Source organism: Papaver somniferum, chromosome 10 (assembly GCF_003573695.1).
Source record: "Papaver somniferum cultivar HN1 chromosome 10, ASM357369v1, whole genome shotgun sequence".
NCBI lineage: Eukaryota > Viridiplantae > Streptophyta > Magnoliopsida > Ranunculales > Papaveraceae > Papaver > Papaver somniferum.
Genome location: NC_039367.1, coordinates 152,110,228 through 152,118,820, shown reverse-complemented (window position 1 = coordinate 152,118,820; position 8,593 = coordinate 152,110,228). Strand labels below are relative to the sequence as shown.

At 35.6% G+C, this 8,593-nt stretch overlaps 1 long non-coding RNA gene across 7 annotated transcripts; it reads left to right on the top strand.

Annotated features, from left to right (window-relative positions):
- Positions 1 to 5,248: 5,248 nt before the first annotated feature.
- LOC113315196 lies at positions 5,249 to 8,303 on the top strand. 7 transcript variants are annotated; one of them, XR_003342840.1, is made up of 10 exons: positions 5,249 to 5,382; positions 5,506 to 5,550; positions 5,908 to 5,989; positions 6,089 to 6,136; positions 6,258 to 6,413; positions 6,493 to 6,710; positions 6,803 to 6,904; positions 6,994 to 7,709; positions 7,787 to 7,882; positions 8,149 to 8,303. It is a non-coding gene; the product is annotated as an uncharacterized LOC113315196 (long non-coding RNA). The 7 variants fall into 7 exon arrangements; XR_003342839.1 differs by having other exon boundaries at positions 6,485 to 6,710; XR_003342836.1 differs by having other exon boundaries at positions 6,480 to 6,710.
- The last annotated feature ends 290 nt before the right edge of the window (positions 8,304 to 8,593 follow it).

Genomic DNA, 8,593 nt, shown 5'->3' with positions numbered 1-8,593 from the left:
ACTTAACAGAATGAATAAGGGTTGTCCAGTATCTTAATCTGTTAATTTCACAGGTGTAGATGGTGATTTTTTTGAACGAGGGTAAAATAATCATTTTAAGACCCATGGGTAAAATCATAATTTTGGTAGTCCAAGGAAAAATCGTCACTCTGCCAAAATGTCAAACCAGTCGAGGTTTTCAGGCGCATGAATACGGTCGGTTACCTGGCCATGCGGAGGAGCATGTGAAATCAAACACAATTTAGTTAGTATGAAGCCCAAAACTCCAACCAAGAAAGGGTTCAAGACGGAGTTCAACTCCTGAAGAAAGAGAACCTAGCTCAAAGATGAAGAAACATAGTTATGCCATAAGAGATTTCGCAGCTCTGAGCCGAAGAGCTTCCGCTACTCTGAGACGAAGAACCTCCATCGCTCTAAAAAGAAAGGACTTCACCACTCAAGGGTAAAAGATATCGTTCTTCTATAGTTCCGGTTTCGACCACGCGCCTCAATCGAGGTCAATTATCTCTCCTGAGACGAGGTCAAACGGCTCAGCACCTCAGCCGAGGTGAAATATCTCAGGTCAACGTTCGACCGCCTCCGGGTCACAATGCCCTTTTTGGCTCGACCTTTACCGAATTAAGCTTCTTCGTAGAGCGATGTCAAAGGCTTGCATCATCTGAGGTCAACATTCACGATTAGATCACGATAGACCTCAACCAAGCTTGTGCTCTCCACATGACACAAACGTCTATAACAAGCCTTTTGAATATCTTCACATATGACTCTAAATGGACTCCATGCCAAACACATGCTAAGTTATGAAAAATCGTAAGTATGCTATCACGTCACACAATACATCACATACAAAGGATGGTCATGTCACAAATGGGGGAATAAATTTAGGTTTTGGTTTGACGGTCTCCAGCAACGTGTGGGTATCATCCATGCCACACAGAAAGAGAATAGTTGGGTGTGAGGAGTCAGCTTAGGATAGACTAGACAAGTTGTCTATCCTTTTCGTTATCTCACCTACTAGAGATTAGGGTTTTGCTGAGATATAAATAGACATACGCTTGGTCATTCTAAACTGAACAAAATAACTAGAACAACAAAAAATTATCTTCAACTGTCTCTCTCTTGGATTTTCTTTGTCTGCAACTGAGAAAGTCTAATATCATCTCTTTCGGCTTATCTCCCTAGACCAACCCTACCTCCCAGATGCGACTGAAGCAATCTTTGAATGTCCATCATCTTGGTTTAGGAAAATCTTGTTCGTCATCATCCTATCGTCCTCACTGTAGAAAAAGTCAGATTCCCCAACTAACCATTGTATGTTTTTCTACATATACATTTTGGAAATCACGATGGGGTGGTTGATCACTCAGTCGTAGTTACAAATTACAATCATGGTTTTCATCAAGGAGGAAGTTTGTTCTTCAACCACCAACCATAACACAAACGTACACAGAAACCCAAATCTAAACTTTACATCTACATAAAAGTTTATTCGTCAACTCGCAGAATGTTTCCGCAACAAAGAATAAGTCCTGGAGGCATCATTCTCATCTGCAAGGCGGTTCCACTTCTATCACAGACACATACAAGGCGGTGATTCCTTATTAGTGTTTCTCTTGCATCAAAAGGACGTTAAGTCCAGCAAACCCGACAGTCTCCGAGACACTCAACATCATCTTATTATGAGATCTCAAGTAGACATCCTGAAAAATCTGAAGACTGTGATGAGCCTCACCACTATTTCGATCCTTGTCACTATGTAGAACCTCTTTACCTTGGTGAAACACCATGCTGAGACTCTTAAGAAAATGACGAATGTAAGTCACGCTACAGTCATCCTCGTTAAAAAAGATTATGCTCATATGAATGCAAGAAGCAAATGAGCAAGCATCTGAATGGATTCATCACCCTTGTAGACTAGATGACGTCGAAAACTCAAACTTTTAACGAAAAGACTCATGAAATTTCGTCAAGGTTTAATGCCATCCGACCCGATCTTGAAAAACCATGGAAGCTTACTACACTTTATTGTTTCCCTTGTGTATATTTCACTATTTATCTGATTGGCGTCATTCTTTTTGATTTGTCTTTTCACCTCCTACATGATGAAGTTAGAAAATGTTTTCATATTTCCCTATCCCTCTCTCCCAGAAATTTTCCCATGCTTACGAAACAACCAACGCATAATATTTTATGGATATCATTACTGAGGTGTGAAAATTAATTTTTTTCATAAAGTTAATTTATGGATTATCATTAATTATCTAATATTTTTGACTTTTCAATATGTTTTTCTTGAAATTAAAAAGAAAATCTGAATTTATATCCTAAAGATTATTTATCTAATCAAATATCGGTAAAATAAATATTGGGCTCGGTGTATGTAAAATCTTAATGGTGGGTTTACATATTTATCATAGTAGACTAGAAAAAGGTTGTACATAATTTTCACGTTTTTTTACTACATTAGTGAAACAAATGGGTTGTACATATGTTTCCCTTTTTTATCATAGCAAACTAGAAACACTCAAATTCACATGTTTTCTGTCTATATATATATATACACGTGGAAAATGTTTGGAGCATTAAAGTTTTTCTTACAAAACCAGAATTGGAGAGGTAAACGAGCGCTTATCCATGGAGTAGCAATTTTGAAAGATTATTTTCTTAAACAGACACTTCAAATTTGAATTAGTTGTCTTATGGTAGTTGTTTTTAAGGTTTCTACAATAAATTCATTTTTAATATCATTAATGGTTTTAACAGATTACTAGAGTGCTGACTAATAGTAATAAATGTGGTTACAGAGTAATAAAAGTACTCTCTAAAGTGATATTAGTATATTTTTTTTTTGTATGTTTTTGGAAATGTTCATGGTAAATTCAAAAAAGATCTCTTTTTTGTATGAACTTTTCTAATTTAGTGAGTAATAGTTATTGTCATTTTCCACCCATCCAAAAAAAAAAATCATTGTCATTTTCCTGGAGAGTCTGATGCACCTAGAGAGATTAGATGTAAAGCAAAAATTTGAGCTTAAATTCATCGATCTAATATTTGATCCTCAGGTTCCTTTGATCCAAAACAAATCAAAGATAATAGATCTCTTTCTAACCGTAGAACTAAATAGATTATCACTACCCTCTTTTAAAACCAAATCCATAGTTATAATCATTAACAACACCACCATTATTACAGATAGCCCCAACAAGAACATCAAAAAATCAATCAATCCGTCATATACTTAAGATTCTCTGCAGAATCTCGAGCAAAATCAAACGCGTTAATCCATCATATAAGCAATCAAAGCGAGATTAATCATCATCAGCGAGACTATTTTAAGGATTATATGTTCATACAAATTAGATGAGCAATCTAACCATATATGTATGCTTAAATTAATTCTGTAGTAAATTTTGTTTTTAATTTGGTTTGTTTCAAAATGAAATACAGAGGAGAGAAGGGAAAAGGGAAAAACAAGCATAAGAAAGGCAGGAAATATAAAACCACTCAGAGATCTCTGTCTCTTTGTCCCAACGACTTAGGAAATGACAAGTGTCTTTAGCTTTATTAATAACTGGACGGCGTGTACTACCTCTATACATTCGTCGAATTTCTGGAATTATCAATATTGGATAGAAAAAAGCGACACAGTTACATTACTATTTTTGTTGATCCGCGAAACAATGAAAATAAAAGTTCAAAATTTAGAAAAATTTAAATTACATGGAAAAACTACCACCAGGATATATTCAATGTCTCCTGTCAATGAAGAGTTATCAGTCAATACAACCCTTAATTTTTTTTTCTATTCTATGATCAGTATCTTTGATGATTCTTTCTATTCGAATTCTCTTCCATCACCATCAACGATCATCGTTTCGAAAGAAATCGTAAGCAGAGAAAGATAGATCATTCTTTAAACCTAATTATGTATCTAATCCTAATCGCAGCTGAAACCGTATTTTCAATTATTAATCTCCTTCACATAGAAACCCTAATCGAATGTAAGTTCTGTTTTTTTTAGTTCTAGATTATAACTCAAGAATAGATTTCATTGTAGAAAAGACACAAACGGTAAGAAGTTATTGTGAGAGAGAAGAAAAACCAGTAAGAAGGTAAAGAAGTTAGCAAAAAGAAGAAAGGAGATGAAAATGATCGTCTTTTTATTTTCTAAATAAATATTCTTATTTTTTATTATGAATATATTATAGTATTTATTAACGTCGTGAAATCTTATTGTTAGTGACATACACGCGGCACTTATTAATTCACCGCGATAGGAGGACAGACTATTTTTGGTCACAGAGGATCTGGACCCAATAGCGTTGGCCGTAACGTGCACACCGATTTTGGAGGGATGCACAAATTTGGACTCCAACCTATTACATTAACTAATCTTCAAATAAACAAAATTCTATAGTACTGTAACAATAAAAATTAAGAGGAGGGTAAAAATTTCAACCATGTTTTGTGGAGTGAAAAAGTGTTTTTGATACCAAACTAGACCATGGTTTGTTTCATCGACGAGGTTAACTTTTCAACCTACGCATACACATAGTTAAAAATTTACTTCACGACTTTGTTTGAAGATGAAAATTAAAGATTGAAGGAGATGATCTGGTATCCTCGATGATTCCTTTCTAGTAGCCTTATAAGAAGGAGATGAAGATAAAGATGAAAATTAAAGATTGAAGATGAAGATCAGTACGCCAACACTATAGGAAAGAAAAGATGTTTTTTGCAGAAACTTTAGTACATAGAATCTCTGTAGATGGGGAAGGGAATCAATGTATAGATAATGTATTCCAAAAGAGTACTGATGGCAGAGGTTTTGAAGATCTTCTCTTATTGTTTGGTATAAATTCGCTTTAAATGTCGACAGCTAACGACGTTTTCAATGAGTTTACCACACTACAAAACTAGGGGCTTCTAGGGACGGCCATTTCTTACAAAAAACGTCCCTAGAAAGTAATAATAGGGACAGTCCAACTCTAGCCGTCCATAGTGATGTATATTTGGGACGGCAGGCACAAAACCATTCTTGTTGCTCTATTAGTATGGACGATATGCATCGAGCGTCACTACTGGTCTACTAGTTGGGACGAATCTTCTATCCGTCGCAAATAAGCAGGTTCATCCGACGGTTGTGGTTATATCGTTAGTAATTTAACCATCTTACCCCCGAAACCACAGTGAAACATTTTCCTTTTTTCTTTTTCCTTTTTTTTTTTTTTTTTGAAAGAATCCCAATCTTTTCTTTGTTCTTCTTCGATAAATTTTTTTCCCTATTATCTGTCTTCATCTTCTTCCTCTTCTGCCGTAAAAACTTCCCTGTGAACGGTCTCTCGGTCTAGGTCTCAAATTGGTTCTTGTTAGCATTTCTCAGTTAAATCTCTTTCTCCTTCTCTTTGAATCTCACATAGATTTGTTTTTAGGGTTTGCAAATTGGTTTCAAGATTAGTTTTAGTGAAAAATCTCACTTTTGTTGTATGTGGTTTTTGATTTTAGGGATTGCAAAATCAGAACCTCCACCGATTTTGGATTTGAATTTAGGTAAATTCTTATATCAAATCTCAATTATAAGACACGATATGAGCAATTAGTGATTTGTTCAACAAATTACTAATATTGATATGGAAATCTCTCTTTTATTTCCCTAAAAGTGTTTACAAATAAGCTTATTTACATTGATTTGTTTTAGTGCTCTAAAACTGTTTCCCAAAAAAAATTCCTCGGGTAACCTTAGGGCAATTTTTTTTGTTAATTTACGTATTATTACATGATTTAGGCACATGCATGATGGTATGACTTCAATTCTCGTGTTGGGATGGATATTTACATATATTATTGGCACATTTATATGTTTGGATTGTTTGGTTTAACACTGAGGTTAATGGTTAGGTATTGTAGTGAGTTTGATGGGTTGTTTTTGGATTACTCATGGCAATGTGATAAACAGGACACCATGGAAAAACTGTTGGAGCTGGCTGAGGTGGGTTTAGCTCATCTTCTTATCGATTTTTTCTTTTGGAGGAGACGGATTGATAGTTTTCAGTAGTTTTGATGGCACTACTCTATGTTTACACTGTAGGTAGCACATCTCAAAGAAAAAATTGGCAAAATGTATAGCGGAGAACATGTAAGTTGACATACATATTGACTATTCAAATCCAGTTGAAAATATTGAAGTTTAGTTAGATTATTGGAAACCTCAAGCTCGTAATGTTATTTCAGTTCTGATTGTTGCATGGTGCCAACAGATAAACAGCACTGAGGATAGATCTGTTCTCCATGTGGCTCTACGTGCTCCAAGAGATGTTGTTATGTCCAGTGATGGGATAAATGTAGTTCCATAGGTTTGGAAGGTTTTCGACAAGATCAACGAATTCAGTGAAAAATTTTCCGGTGGATCTTGGGTAATGCTAGTTTAAATTTGTATTGATACGTCTTGATTTTAATCTTACACTTATAAATATTGATAGGAAAGTTTGATAGACTGGAGCCACGGGGAAGGCATTGAAAGATGTTGTAGATGTTGGAATTCGAGTCTCGGTGATTGGTTGCAAGAAGGTTTAATTCACTCGCACTGTAATTCTCTAAGTCGCAGAAATCCTCAAGATCAACCTGCGTGGTTTCGTGATTGCCGAGTTGTGGATGTTGTGAACATGATGCCCACTCCGAAAGGTGGAACCATGGAGCTGCTATACATGCAGGTTGGTCCTACTCGTTTGACACATATACTCGTTCTAAGGACATAAATATTGACTTGCCTAATAGATTTTTGAATGTTTGATAACTTCTCTAGTTGTATTTCCCAACAACATTGGCTCCTGCTCGTGACTTCTGGTTGCTGCGCTATAAGAAGAGGATGATGTTGTAGTTAATCCACTCGTTTTGAGTTTTAACAGTGAGCTTCTTCCACGATCATGCACATTATATCTCTATTTGTTTGTAACACTGTGCAGTTAATATAGCATTGGTATTGTATTTCTGCAGGTCTTGCAAAGCCATCCCCTGCGATTGAAACATTTTGTACCAGCATATGATCTTGATATGGACTTTGTTCTTGGTGTGGGAGGATATGATCTGGATATGTTAGTTCCAGCATTTGTTCTTCTCATTCTATACACGAATAGGCTTCTCCTGGTTTTTCATTTTACTTGCAGATTCATGTTCTTAACCGGTTAAAGATATTTCCACTTAGATATAATCATCTTTTTTGAACCATTATTTGTGTTTGTTATGTTACATTCATAATATTTGATGAGTTTTTGCTGCCAGCATTTGTTTTATATAAGTTTCAGTCACTTTTTAGGTGAGTGCTAATTACAAAAGGATGCTATTTTACTTTTGATTGGAGATATTAGTTCGTTGTTTTGTAACGGAGGGTGATTTCACAACTCTTTTTGTACCCCAATCATATCTCCGTGAGCACATTGTCAATCTCCCTGAAAACTGAAACTATCATTTCTGTATCTATTTCCTTAAGCAGCTCGAACCTCGAAGACACTAACATCTCCTATGAACATAGCTAAACGTCATCTAAGAGATGTGGATTCATTATTTGTACACTTTTTAGGCCTTTAAGTCCACTAATTTATTTTGTTTTGAAACAGAATTTAGGGGCTAAGAATAGAGAAAATAGTGCCAAATAAACTGTTCAACACAGTGACACACTGGTGGTTCCAAGCCACATGGAATACTCAAAATTGGTAAAGCTTTGAGTCATGTCTGTTTTTCGCAGTTGTAATACGAATTGGCCTAACTTTTGAAATTGACTTACTTGTAGGGTCGAATGGAGATGTGGCAGCATACTGGAAGTTCGATGGAAATTTTGATGTCATGTGCCAACGATATGGGCCTTATCCCAAATGTTCTAATTGAGGTGAGTTAGAACTTCTCCCAAGGCATAACACAAATTGGAAATGCAAACACCCATAAAGAGTATGCAAGTTAAGATACCATTTGATTAGTTGTTGTCAGTAAATAATTCCTGTTACAACCTGAGATGCTGATAATATGGTTCTAGGAATTTTCTTGTGTTCAACTTTCACTCTACAGTGAGGTGAACTTATCTAGGTTAAATGCTTCGGTTTCGTTCTCCATGTACATCGATCGATGACGTTCTTTATTAACTTTGGTTTGTTGCAGAATTTCGACGATGATAGATGGTATGAATCAAATTGTAAGGAGTAATAAAGGGTTGTTCTGGAGCAGGAGCAATCAAATACATTTCTAGTGCACGATTTACGTCCAAGTGGTGTACAACTTTGGTAGTCTGAGAACATCACCTTTTGATTGTTTTTGCGGAGTTTTTTCTTTTGTCGTATGAGATTTATTATTCCAAATGTTTGAATCATTTTTGTGAACAACTTGATTTCATGAATGAGAATTTTTTTTGGGACAAAATACTGTGTGAATGAATGTTCAAAAGGGTAAAGGGAAAGGCATCCTGCCAAAGAAACTAAGAAAGCTCATTTCCAAATTTTAAAATTTAGCAACGCTTTACTGGCGTTGTTATTATCTGTGCGACCGTTGAAGTTAGCCCCTAGGGACGGTTTTATAGCTGTCGAGAAAAGTATTTGGGACGGATTCC